Genomic DNA, 13,830 nt, shown 5'->3' with positions numbered 1-13,830 from the left:
GTGCAGTGGCGTGAGCTCAGCTCACTGCAACCTCCACCTCCCGGGTTCAAGCAATTCTCTGCCTCAGCCTCCCGAGTAGCTGGGATTACAGACGACCACCACCACGCCAGGCTAATTTTTTGTATTTTTAGTAGAGATGGGGTTTTACCATCTTGGCCAGGCTGGTCTCCAACTCCTGACCTCATGATCCACCCCCCTCCGTCGGCCTCCCAAAGTGCTGGGATTACAGGCGTCAGCCACCATGCCCAGCCTACACTAAATTTATTTAAAAATATTTTCTTTCTTCAATAATAAATTAACCTTAGCTTACCATAACTTTTTCACTTTATAAACTTTTTAACTTTCTGACTCTTTTGTAATAACACTTAGCTTAAAACACAAACACATTGCATAGCTGTAAAAAATATTTTTTTCTTTATAGCTTTATTCTATAACCTTTTTTCTATTTAAAACTTTTTTTTCTTTTTACTTTTTAAATTTGTTGTTACAAACTAAGACACCGGTCATGCGTGGTGGCTCATGCCTGTAATCCCAGCACTTTGGGAGGCTGAGGCAGGTAGATCACTTGAGGCCAGGAGTTCAAGACCAGCCTGGCCAACATAGGGAAACCCCATCACTACTAAAAATACAAAAAATTAGCTGAGCATGGTGGTGCATGCCTGTAATCCCAGCTACTTGGGAGGCTAAGGCACGAGAATCGCTTGAACCCTGGAGGCAGAGGTTGCAGTGAGCTGAGATGGCACCACTTCACTTCAGCCTGGGCAATAGAGTAAGACTCTGTCTCAAAAATTAAAAAATAAGACACAAACACACACATTAGCCTAGGCCTACATACGACCAGGATCGTCAATATCACTGTCTTCCACCTCCACATCTTGTCCCACTGGAAGATCCTCAGGATAATAACACCAGTGGAGCTGTCATCTCCTAGAATGACAATGCCTTTTTCTGGAATACCTCCTGAAAGACCAGTCAGAGGCTGTTTTATAGTTAACTTTTTTTTTTAATAAGTAGAAGGAGTACACTCTAAAATAATAATAAAAAAATATGGTAAATATATAAACCAGTAACATAGTCATTTATTTATGATTATCAAGTATTATGTACTATACATAATTTTGTGTGCTATAGTTTTACGTGCCTGGCAGAGCAGTAGGTTTGTTTATATCAATCAGCATCAGCACAAACACATGAGTAATGCGTTACTCTACGACTTTGGAATGGCTACAGCGTCAGTAAGTAATAGGACTTTTTTAGCTTCATTGTAACCTTACGGGACCACCATTGCATATGCAGTCCAATGTTAACCAAAATGTCATTATGCAGGGCATAACTGTAGTTTGACCTCTTCCTCTGCCCGTTTCTGGTTTTTTCCACTTTTCTTTCTCAAGTGTGAATTCCTGATAAACATCTTGCACATCTCAGTGGCTCTTTCCAGAAACCCTGAGCTGCAACAGCACTTCATCAAAAGGTGGCATGATAAGCATGGCAACTGGTTCTAAAGTCCCAGAAAAAAAAAACATGCATCTGAGTGGAAGAGACCATTTGGCTCTCTTTCTAACATATACACCACTCATCCCTGCCAAAAGTGAGAAGATCTCTTCAGATTACAGAGATCAATAGCCAGTAAGCCTTCTTTCTTTAGTCAATCAATCCACTGCACAATGCACTGTTATCACTCCCAACTACACCTATGTGGCCAAGACTTCTGCAACAATTCCCCACCCCCGCCCTCTGCAAGTATGCCCATGCTCTACCTGATAACATCATATGCAGAAATGGTCCCCTGGGAGAGTGACGAGCCAGAACGGTGATCAGTGATCTTCCTCCCCATTCAGAAGGTTAGTACAACTGTGTTAGGCAGATCCATCCTGCAAATTCAGAGAAAATTTTAAAAAATAAAAATAAAAATAAAATTCTCATTAGTTTGCGTTTCAGGATTCATGCTGACAGTTTCCCATTTTCCTATTATGACCTACAGCGCCTCACTGGGACATGATACTTGCATACATTTCCTAGGGCTGCCATAACAAAGGAGCACAGAGACCTGGAGCTATGGCTCATGCCTGTAATCCCAGCACATTGGGAGGCCAAGGTGGGCTGATGGCTTGAGCCCAGGAGTTCAAGACCAGTCTGGGTGACATAGTGAGACCCTATCTCTACAAAAAATAAAAATAAAAAATTAGCCAGACACGGTGGCATGTACTGGTAGTCCCAGCTACTCAGGAGGCTGAAGCAGGAAGATCAAGCCTGGGAGGTGAACAGTGCGGTGAGCCATAATTGCACCACTGCACTCCAGTCTGGGTGACAGAGTAAGACCCTGTTTCAAAAAACAATAATTATAAGCAGCACAAACTAGGTCACTTTAAACAACAGACATGTATTCTTTCACAGTTCTGGAGGCTAGACAGCCACATGTGTGGTGTCTGCAGGGTCATGCTTTCTATGAAGACTCTAGGGGAGAAACTTATTTGGCCTCTTCCTAATTTCTGGTGGTTACCAGCAAACCATGGTATTCCTTGGCTTACAGTTGTAGCATTATCAGTTATCAAGTGGCCGCCTCCGGTGTGTGTGTGTGGCACAGGTGGATGCATACACCTCATCACACGATATTCTCTCTATGTGTGTCTAAGGTCTCTTTTCCTCAAAAGGACACCAGTCATATTGGATTTAGAGCTGACTGTACTCCAATATGATCTCTGGGGTTTGTTGTTCTTGTCGTTGTTGTTGTTTTTCGTATTTTTTAGAGACAGATTCTCACTATGTTGTCCAGACTAGTCTTGGACTCCTGAGCTTGAGCAATCCTCCCACCTCAGCCTCACAAAGTGCTAGGATTTCAGGTGTGAGCCACTGTGCCTGGCCTCCAATATGATCTCATCTTAACTTGATTACATCTTCACAGCCTTATTTCCAAGTAAGGTCACAGTCACAGGTACCAGAAGTTAAAAATTAAACATACTTTATTCCCCCTGTCTGGAAACTGCCAATAAACATAACTTTTTGAGGGACACAAATTCAGCCCACAACAATACTACATTAGCACAATCATGAAATTCTTTATTGGATGCAATTCTCATATTTGCTATTTCCTGATACCATTAATAGGAGACTTCAGGAACTACACACATACATATGTGCATGCACAAACACACACACACACACACACACACACACACATACTTTGGCCTCCACCCAAAAGACTGAGCAGTTAGGCCTAGAATGAGGGAGGGGCCGATTTTAGAACAATTCTAACCTTAGTTTGTCAATACTACTAGCCTTGTACCCTGAAATGGTATAGTACCTGAAGTTTAAGAATCACGCCCATGACATTTTGTTGAAATTTATCACGCTTGTAGTTACAATCCATGAAATCTACTTATCTGACCTTGATAAAACTAAGCCAAGGCTGAGCGTGGTGGCTCACGCCTGTAATCCCAGCACTTTGGGAGGCTGAGGCGGGCTGATCACAAGGTCAAAAGTTCAAGACCATCCTGGCCAACTTGGTGAAACCCCTTCTCTACTGAAAATACAAAAATTAGTCAGGCATGGTGGTGGGTGCCTGTAATCCCAGCTGCTCAGGAGGTTGAGGCAGGAGAATCGCTTGAACCGGGAGGCGGAGTTTGCAGTGATCTTAGATCGCGCCACTGCACTCCAGCCTGGCAACAGAACAAGACTCCAACTCAAAAAAAAAGAAAAAAGAAAAACTTTACTAAACTTTTACTAAACTTCACTAAAGCTTGTATTTGATTTGTGTTTCTAGTAGAGTGATGGATTTCCACTGATCATATTCATTTCCTGGTTGGCCTGGATCAGGGATGTCATGCCAGGCCATAGAATAAAGTTGACTGGCCCGTATGTGACCTCACCTGCTCCATCCTCTTACTGACTGAACTATTTGTCATGAATTAAGTTGTGTTCTCCTTAAGGTTACATGCAAAACTGACTTTCATTTGAAAGCACTTTCAATGTATAATACAAGTGACATATTTCCTTTAAAGGACATCACTGAGAACATTATTAACAAGAGCTGGGTTTTTTTAAGCATTCCCCAGTGGTCTGTCGGGTCACTGAGTTTTCACATGCTGATTTAAAATTCAATCAAGCCAAGACATGTTTCATTTTACAGAAGAAACTAGCCAGGACAGGTGGAGTGGTTCATGCTTGTAAACTCAGCACTTTGGAAGGTCAAGGCCAGAGAATCACTTGAGCCCAGAAGTTCAAGACCAGCCTAGGCAACAACTAATCCTTTCTATGAAATTTACTTCAGAGAGTTTGCTTTCCTCTGTGAAAAAACAACCATCACAGGTAGATATTTAAAATATATCTATCTAGCTAGTGTGTTAAATATAAAACATCACAGGTACAAAAAATCTTTACAATGGAAAAGATAAGGCTGAAGGCAGGAACATTAGAAAAACGCAAATAACGTTAACATAGGCATATAACAAAGAAAGGGGCCATTTTTTTTTTTTTTTTTTTTTTTTTTGAGACAGAGTCTCGCTCTGTTGCCCAGGCTGGAGTGCAGTGGCGCAATCTCGGCTCACTGCAAGCTCCGCCTCCCGGGTTCACGCCATTCTCCTGCCTCAGCCTCCGAGTAGCTGGGACTACAGGCGCCCACCACTACGCCCGGCTAATTTTTTGTATTTTTAGTAGAGACGGGGTTTCACCGTGGTCTCGATCTCCTGACCTCGTGATCCGCCCGCCTCGGCCTCCCAAAGTGCTGGGATTACAAGCGTGAGCCACCGCGCCCGGCCGAAAGGGGCCATTTTTAAAAAGTCTCATTTCAACCTCATGCATGTATTTTAGCACCACATAATGTTAAGGACCGCTGAGACAGTAACAGATGATTCTGAACTTCAGTCTTATTCACAGATTAAAAATGTAATGAATACCATGTCAGTCTGATTTCTTATACAATTTTTTTTATTGTTTTTTATTTTTTGAGGCAGAATCTCACTCTGTTACCCAGGCTGGAGTGCAGTGGCTATTCACAGACACAATCACTACACGGTACAGATTCTAACTCCTGGGCTCAAGCAATCCTCCTGCTTCAGCCTTCCAAGTAGCTGGGACTACAGGCATGCGCCACGTACCCGGCTGTCTTCCTGATACAACCTTGATAGGTACATAATAAAATGCAAGCAAATCCATACGTGGATATTTTTTATATGAATCTTCTGACAAACCCCTAAACATAGATACCTTATTTTATTTCATTTTGTTTTATTTTTTGAGATGGAGTCTTGCTCTGTCACCCAGGCTGGAATGCAGTGGCACAATCTCGGCTCACTGCAGCCTCTCTGGCCTCCCCGGTTCAAGCAATTCTCCTGCCTCAGCCTCCCAAGGTTCTGGGACGACAGGCACATATCACCATGCTCGGCTAATTTTTGTATTTTTAGTAGAACTGGAGTTTTACCATGTTAGCCAGCTGGTCTCAAACTCCTGACCTCAAGTGATCCACCTGCCTCGGCCTCCCAAAGTGCTGGTATTATAGGCGTGAGCCACCACACCCAGCCCATAGATACCTAATTTTAAAAAGGGAGAAACATGGCACTTAGAAGTCAAAACTTGGCCAGGCGCGGTGGCTCATGCCTATAATCCCAGCACTTTGGGAGGCCGAGGCGGGCAGATCATGAGGTCAGGAGATCGAGACCATCCTGGCTAACACAGTGAAACCCCATCTCTACTAAAAATACAAAAAATTAGCCAGGTATTGTGGTGCATGCCTGTAATCCCAGCTACTTGGGAGGCTGAGGCAGGAGAATCGCTTGAACCCAGGAGGTGGAGGTTGCAGTGAGCTGAGATCGTGCCACTGCCCTCCAGCCTGGGTGACAAGAGGGAAAATCTGTCTCAAAAAAAAAAAGTAAGTCAAAACTTAAACAGATTATCAAATTAGCACACGGAAATATATTCATTCATTCATTCAGTTGATGTGTTTATTAGCAAAGATTTTTTTTTTGCCTTCTACTCTGTTCCAGCCACTGAGCTAAATACAATGGGAGAGGGGAGGCACATCAAATAGAACACGGTCTTCATCCTTAAAGTGCCAGATGCTTTTCTAAGTTTTAAAATGTATTGTCTTTTTCATTTTCATACTAATTCTCATAGCAAATCAGGGGCAGGTCAGGTTTTGTGGAGCACGAAACTCATACAATTTGAGGAATACACTTCAAGGAAAAGAAGAGCATTAACCACTGCAATGCAATACATTCTGTTTACCATTTTTCCCATGGGGCTTACAGTCTGGGCAGGAAGACAGACTGAGTAAATAGCTAATATGTGCATGAAAAGATATATTTGTTCATCCTCAAATATTTACGTGCACACACACTATGTACAAGACATTCTTTTAGGTGCTTGGGATAAACAAAGATCCCTGCCCTTGTGAAGTTTCCATTCTAGCAAGAGAGATTTCTTTCAATGTAGTGAATAAATTAATGATATAGTATTAGAGGTTAATAAGTGCAATTTTTTAAAAGTACTAAAGGATAAGAGAGAGATATGGAAAACAGATTGTAGTTTTAAGTAGCATAATCAGGGGAGATCTCATTGCCAGGTGATATTTCAGCAAAGATTTGAAAGAGCCAAATGTAACCACATGGATATCTGGGGGAAGAAGTTCCAGGCACAGGAATAGGCATGTGCATAAGATACAGCAAGAAGGAGATGAGCTGCTGAGGAATTGATGAAGAGAGTGGCAGGAGATAAGTATGAAAGTTAATGGAGTCAGGCAGTTGTTGTAAAACCATGTGAAGAATTTGTTTTTTACTATGAGATAAGGAGACATTGGGGGCAAAAGAGTAACAAGATCTGACCTACAATTTCAAAATGTCATCCTGGCTACTGTGTTGAATTTCTGGTAGCTCAGACCAGAATGGCAACAATGCAGATGATGAGAAATGCTAAGATCCCAGATATGCTTTGAAAGTAAAGCCAACAAGATTTGTTGGGGAGAGATAATGGGGTGTGAGACAAAAGGAGGAGTCAAGAACGACTCCAGGGTTTTGATCTGAGCCACTGGAAGGATAGAATTGCCTTTAAACAGGCAGGTTTTGAGAAGAAGCAGGAAATCATTCATCTTGGGATACGTTATGTTTGAGATGTCTCCAAGATACCCAAGTAGAAATATCAACTAGGCACTTGAGTACATGAGTCTGGAATACAGGAGATACTGATTTGACGGAGTATCATGGAAGAGATGAAAAGGTGTGCCTGCCCTGGCCGACTCTGGAGGAATCAGTAAAAGCTGCCTGCGTTGGAGGATACTCAGTCAGAGGCCTTTGGTATAAAGGTCTTCCAAAGAGAAGTTCCCTCAAATCCTCACCCTGGAAGTTTTAAGACTAGTGGTTAGTCATGAAGAATATGTTGAATACAAAATACTGTGTTACTCAAAACTGAAAGATATGAAGGAAAAGGGAAATAAAAGAATCCTGAGGGGAGGAAAACTGAGCTGGCTGTTTTCATCCTTTACTTTGTCATCACTTGGTCAGATAGAGGTTGGATGCTTATGTCTTTGCCATACCAAGCTAACCTCCCATCCTGGACTCGCCACTGTCTCCCCTTACTCCTCACTAGCCAAGTCTTTCTAAGGAAGCAGAAGTTCCCCAATTCAGGACTCAGCAATGCTGACCTGCTCCCTGGGAAGGAAGATATAAAAACCCCTGGTTAAGACAAGATGCAAAGTTCCAGGGCAAGAGAGGTTGTCCAGTGAATAATTTCCATAGATGAGGACTATAAATCATCTTCAGTATAAGGACAGCTCTCGTCCTATTCCTTCTATGCACTCTCTCTTCAAAACCCTTCACTCTCTGGCAATAAACCTGAAAAACAGGCCTTGTGACATTTGTTGTTCTATTCTTTTCCCCATATGTTTGCTGCATGTGATCATCCTGGTATCCTTGGTTACTTCTGCAATATTCAAGAGGCCCTCAAATAGAGCACAATAAGCCAGTAAGTTGGTACAGCTACAAATAAATAGCTGTTGTCCGTATGATTTTTTTTCTCTGAGCACAGAAGACAGACTCAGGGGGCTCTAAGCAAACATCCCATTTATTCAACAAACATTTATCAACCATTTCCTACTTTTGAGGAATGGTGCTAGGCCCTGGGGAGAGGATTCAAAGATGAGCAGACATATTTCTGACCCTGAGGTCCTTTCAGGGCAGAGACACCATCCTTTTTCAAGCTCCACACCTGCTGTGGTTGCCTTTTCTCAGGTCATAAATCTTCACCCTGGCCCAGCAAGTTTCCAGGCATAAAGAAACCATGCATGTTACTAGGTCATGCTATCTGCTATAAAGTGGTAGGTCTCAACTGGAGATGATTTTGCCCCCCACGGGGCATTGGGCAATCAATGTCTGGAGACGTTTTTGGTTTTCCCAGCTCAGGGTACTGGTAGGATTGGGGAGTGGTGTTGCTACTGTCATCTAGTGGGTACTCAGTCAGGGTGCTGCTAAACATCCTACAATGCACAGAACAGTTCCTATCTCCCGCAACAAAAAATATCCAGCCCGAATGTCAATAGTGTTGAGACCGAGGCTGCTCTATAGGGTCTTCATTTTAGCTATTTTGTCCTTATAACATGTGCCACTTTATTCAGCTACTTATTCTCTTAGCAACAGCAATGCTAAGAAAGGCTCATGCCTGGCATTAAGATGTGGAAAGTAGGAAAAAAATGAAGGAAGTGTATCCTCCTCCCATCTCTTCCTAGTGGCCAGCTAGAGGTCTTCCCGGGATTTATTTTGTCCTCTCTAACCAGGCCTAGAAAACTGCAGAAGGCCAGGTGCGGGGCTCATGCCTGTAATCCCAGCACTTCGGGAGGCTAAGGCGAGTGGATCGCTTGGCGTCAGGAGTTCAGGACCAGCTTGGCCAACATGGTGAAACCTGTGGTGCACACGTGTAATCTTAGCTACTCTGAAGTCTAAGGCAGGAGAATCGCTTGAACCCGGGAGGCAGAAGTCGCAGTGAGCCAAGATCATTCCACTGCACTCCAGCCTGGGCAACAGAGTGAAACTCTGTCTCAAAAAAAAAAAAAAAAAAAAAAAAGAAGCATTTTTCCTTAGGCAAGGCTGAATGAGAAAAGAAATATTCCTGCCTCTAGGCTGGTAGATAAAGGAGTTTGAAAAAGTTTTATTTAAAATATAGGCAATTTAACTGATTTATTTAAAAGTAGGAGTGGGTTGTGTGAAAAACAATAGATTTTTCTGCACAGAAAAAGAAAGGATCTTCTCTAACTTTAATAAAAGTAATGACTCACCATTGCTCAAATTTAGAGAAAAACAAGCTGTCTGTATGTCACACATTATTTCCTGTCTATCCAGATGAGAACAGAAGCTCTTCAGTTCAGCTGAGCCAACCAAGAATGTGTCAATTCTCAGCCTTATTACCAGCTCTTCTTTATCTTATCTTGGAAAAGTCAGGCCAAATCCAAAAAGATACATCTGTTCTTCTACGCTTGCAACAGTAAAGTCACGGGAGCAGGGATGTAGGAAGCCACTGCAAGGAGGTCTCCATCCAGTAGGTGGCCGGGGATGAAGGCCGTGTTGGGGCTAAACCACACTGGAAGTCTGTCAGCGAATTCTTCGCTGTGTGAACTTGAGCAAGCCATTCACCTTTCTTAAGCCATTTTCTTGATATTTCATAGAGACTCACCAAGTATTCAACGTGAACATGTAAGTGAAATGCTTCACAAAATGCCTGGTAAATACTAGATGCTTTAGAAAACGGTAGAGAGAGAAAAGAGCAGCCTCTGCCCTTTAATGTACTTGTTTTTGCCCTCAAATCTAGATGCCATTCCTATAATTTGATAACTTTTCCTCAGACTTTCCTGAAGTAGAATTCCTTCCAGTTCATTAACAACATCCTCTGTCTCTTATACTAAGGACACATTTGGCTTCCTTTTGATTGCACAAGTATTTCTTAAAAGACACCTTGGGAGAGATGACATGTTTAAAATGCAGTGGAGTAACCTGCTCATAAACTCTGAGGCCCTGAACAAGGTGAGAACATGACGAATGAACGGGGATTATGTGCTGCATCGCACGAGAGTTCCAAAACAGGAAAATTGACTTTACTAGGTGCGGTTCTACAGTCATATAACATGGTTTACAGTTTAAAATATCGACTATAAAAGCCAACTCAGAGCGAGTTTTGGGTTGGTCATAACCACTGCAAAAAAAAAAAAAAAAAAAAAAAAAAAAAAAAAAACCATTCACACTAAGAGCGACCTTTATACCTGTTTGGGTTTCTTAGTAACTTATTTTAACAGATTGTCTATACAAGATGGAGTTTTATGACTGGTATCAGTTCAAAGGTGGAGAAAATGTGAACCAAGTGTGTTTAGCTGTATTTTCCAGTGCATTTAATTCTCATGAAATGTAACAACAGATGGACTCCTGGAGTATGGAATTTCCTTTCTTTTCGAAAGGAATAAGTACCCAACAAGCAAAAACTATAAAATGAATGTCATTGTTCTTCCAGTTGTCCCAACTGGGAATATACTGTTTAAAAAGCATTCACTCCAGTTAGCGAACAAAAAGTAACAACCTGTACCAAGCCATTTTTTTTCCCCCCAGACCATTGTCTCTAAAGATGCTCATCTTGGGCCTTCCAGCCCTTTTGACAGGTGCAGAAGCATAAAATGCAGAAATGAAGTCTAGGACTATAGACTGTCAATCAGTGAACAAGGAGAGATGTGAGAAATTAGATTCTGTCATAGAAACAAATAATCACATTGGGAGACTGGAAACGATGATTATTTCTTTGCAAATCATCCTCCTTGAAAAAGATACTATAAATTAATATGCATTTGATATGGATTATTTTTGACCCATATGCATTTCAGGAAATAAAAACTGGATTCAGAAAGGCCTATGAGGCCCAGTGCGGTGGCTTTCATCTGTAATCCCAGCACTCTGGGAGGCCAAGGTGGGTGGATGACCTGAGGTCAGAAGTTGGAGACCAGCCTGGCCAACATGGTAAAACCCTATCTCTACTAAAAATACAAAAATTAGCCAGGTGTGGTGGTGCGCACCTATAGTCCCAGCTACTCGGGAGGCTGAGGCAGGAGAATCACTTGAACCTGGGAGGCAAAGGTTGCAGTGAACCAGGATCATGCCACCGCACTCCAGCCTGGGCGACAGAGTAAGACTCTGTCTAAAAAAAAAAAAAAAGAAAGAAAGAAAAGCCTGTGAGTTGAGGGGAAGGGGTGGTAAATAAGGCTATCCTCTGGGTAAAAGCTCTCAAAGCAAAAAGCTGTCACAGGTCCTCTGCTACATGCTAGTCAAGAGCAACCCAAGATTGAGAGGAGAAATACCGCAACTCCTCCAAAGAACTGCTTCTCCCCACTAGCACCTTCGTAGCTAGGAGGTAGGAGGGAGGGTGTTAAGTCAGCTCAGCTGGTATCTTGCTCGGTTTTGCATTTGCATGCATCTGTATCCTCTTTTGTTTCCCATGAAGTGGAAGTTATTAAAGTATCACAAGAATGCTGGGTCTCACAATGTTCCTATCTGCCCTGTTCAAGGAAGTAGGCAGAATAGTACACTGGTCCCTGTTCTTGGAAAATTTGCAGCACAAAGAAAAGAAAGAAAAAAAAAAAAACAGAAAAGATGAGATAAACCCTGATTAAGCAGACAAGCTTTATAATGTTTATCCAAATTAAATCTCTTCACATTGGTGTTTACCCATCATTAATTCTTACGTAATCACATTAGAGGAAAAACGCCTTGCATTAGTGGATGCTGATATTGGCCTTATGAAAGTGAGTTATCTTTTCCTATAGCAAATCTGTAGCAAGCCAATACAGAGGCTTAAGTCAGTTTATCAAAAGTTATCAGTCAAATGGAGTCAGAGGACAGTTCTAATAGAGAATCAAGGATGAAAGAAGAAAATCTGAAAAGAATCACTTTGAAAAGCATGAGAGCCATTAGATTTGTGAGACTCAGAGCTAGGAAGACAGTAAAAGCTGGGAAAACCTGTGATTTTTTTTGATGGGGGACATTTCTTTTTCCTGCCTTTTGTCAGGAAAGTGTGCAAATGGCACTTTTGGCTAACAGCTCCAGAACTGCAGGAGGAATGATACATGCAAATGGTTTGCTTCTCGTCCCATCTCTCTCTCATGCTTCAGTTCGGCAAAGCAACCCAAGTATCGGCATGAAAATAAGACAACCTAGCCTCCCACTTTGCTTGAATGATTTCCATATCCAGTAGGACAAGTTCTCCTGGGACAGGCCTGCAACCACGGGCACATGTCTCACCCTGTTAAGACGCAACAGCAGGTAAAGCAACCTGAACTCCTCACGGTAGAATCGGGTACACAAACTCACACCCACACGCAAAAGTGAGGGAAGGCAACGTGGACAAAACTTTCCATCATTTGCTTCCAAAGCAGATATTCCTCAGGGGGAAGGGTGCAGAGAGGGCAGCTCCACGGACAGAGGCATGCCCAAACCTTTCCACTTGCTTTGTTGTTCTACCTCTGAGCATTCGAGCAGGAATCTGAACCAGATGTGGGGTTAAAAGCATCACTCTGGAAGTTTCTGGGAATGAAAAATGACCTCCTCTCAAAAGAATTTTTTTTTCTACTTTGCTCTTTGTTTAGGTTTCCCTTTTATGGTACTTTCTTTTCTCCCCTCTTTCTCTTAAACCCACTGCACTCTTCCCATTTGGAGCTATCCATTGACACAGGTCATCCCTCAATCTCTTATTACACACACTGAAAGTTTCTCTTCTCCTACTGGTGAATAAAACTGGTTCATTCTAGGACATCACCATTGTCCAGTTCTGTTTGTCACATTTTAACTCTTTACTGAGTCATAGGGCCTGGGTAGGACAGGGGACCTTGGTTAACCACTCTGTCATTAATTCAGGCAACAAATATAGAGCATAGTAATAAACAACATGGGCTTGGGACAAAGAATAGAAATGGTTTTAGATTCCAGGTCCAACACTTCACTAGCTGTGTGACCATGGTCATGTCCATGAATATCTTTAAGCCTCAGTTTCCTCACACCATACAGACATAATATACTGTTTGTTACTTTCCACCTGGATTTTTATGAGAATTAAATAAGGTAATGTATGCAAAGCAGTGAGTATAGTGCCTGGCATACAGGAAGCTGAGTAATAGAGGCCATTATCAGCATCATCACAACCATCATTGTTACCAAGCTACACACAGTGCCATGCCAGACAATGGGAAAGAAACATGAATAAGGTTCTGCCACCAAGAAGCTCATAGTCTACTCTTAGACACACACATGCTCTAATCCTAGCACTTTGGGAGGCTGAGACAGGTGGACTGCTTGAGGCCAGGAGTTCAAGACCAGCCTGGGAAGCATAGTGAGACTCTGTCTCTACAGGAAAAAAAAAAAAAAAAAAAGTTTTTTTAAAGAAACAAACACATAGTGTTACAGGTCTTTTAAAATTTGTCTAGCAGGTTTTCCAATATTTACTGGAAACCCTCCCCCACCCGCCACACACACAAAAGAAAGACAAAGACATTTAAACAAATAATAATATAACAAACTCAAACTGACCTTCTGCCCCAATTTTTCTGAATTCCTTATATTTGAAAAGGTACAGAGCTATGCCTTTGGATCAATGAACTGAAGTTAATTTTTTTTTTTTTTTAACTCAACACACTCCTGAAACCTCTATGAACTGAATCTATGAGTGAAGCTTCATCACTCATTTTTATTCTTAATTCCCCTAAACTATCTGTCATTATTTTATTTTTCTCATGAATAGGAACCACCCATAAGAAAATATGCTGCTTTGGAAATCATAAGAAGCTCATTCTCTGGGTTCAAATAAAACCACTATGAATCAGAA

General features: G+C 41.9%; 1 non-coding gene across 1 annotated transcript; it reads left to right on the top strand.

Annotated features, from left to right (window-relative positions):
- Positions 1 to 13,401: 13,401 nt before the first annotated feature.
- LOC116467672 (U7 small nuclear RNA) lies at positions 13,402 to 13,463 on the top strand. The gene has a single exon (XR_004247879.1). It is a non-coding gene; the product is annotated as a U7 small nuclear RNA (small nuclear RNA).
- The last annotated feature ends 367 nt before the right edge of the window (positions 13,464 to 13,830 follow it).

Source organism: Hylobates moloch, unplaced genomic scaffold (assembly GCF_009828535.3).
Source record: "Hylobates moloch isolate HMO894 unplaced genomic scaffold, HMol_V3 SCAFFOLD_4, whole genome shotgun sequence".
Lineage (NCBI taxonomy): Eukaryota > Metazoa > Chordata > Mammalia > Primates > Hylobatidae > Hylobates > Hylobates moloch.
The sequence above is the reverse complement of the archived record's forward strand: the minus strand, read 5'-3'. Positions and strand labels throughout refer to the sequence as shown.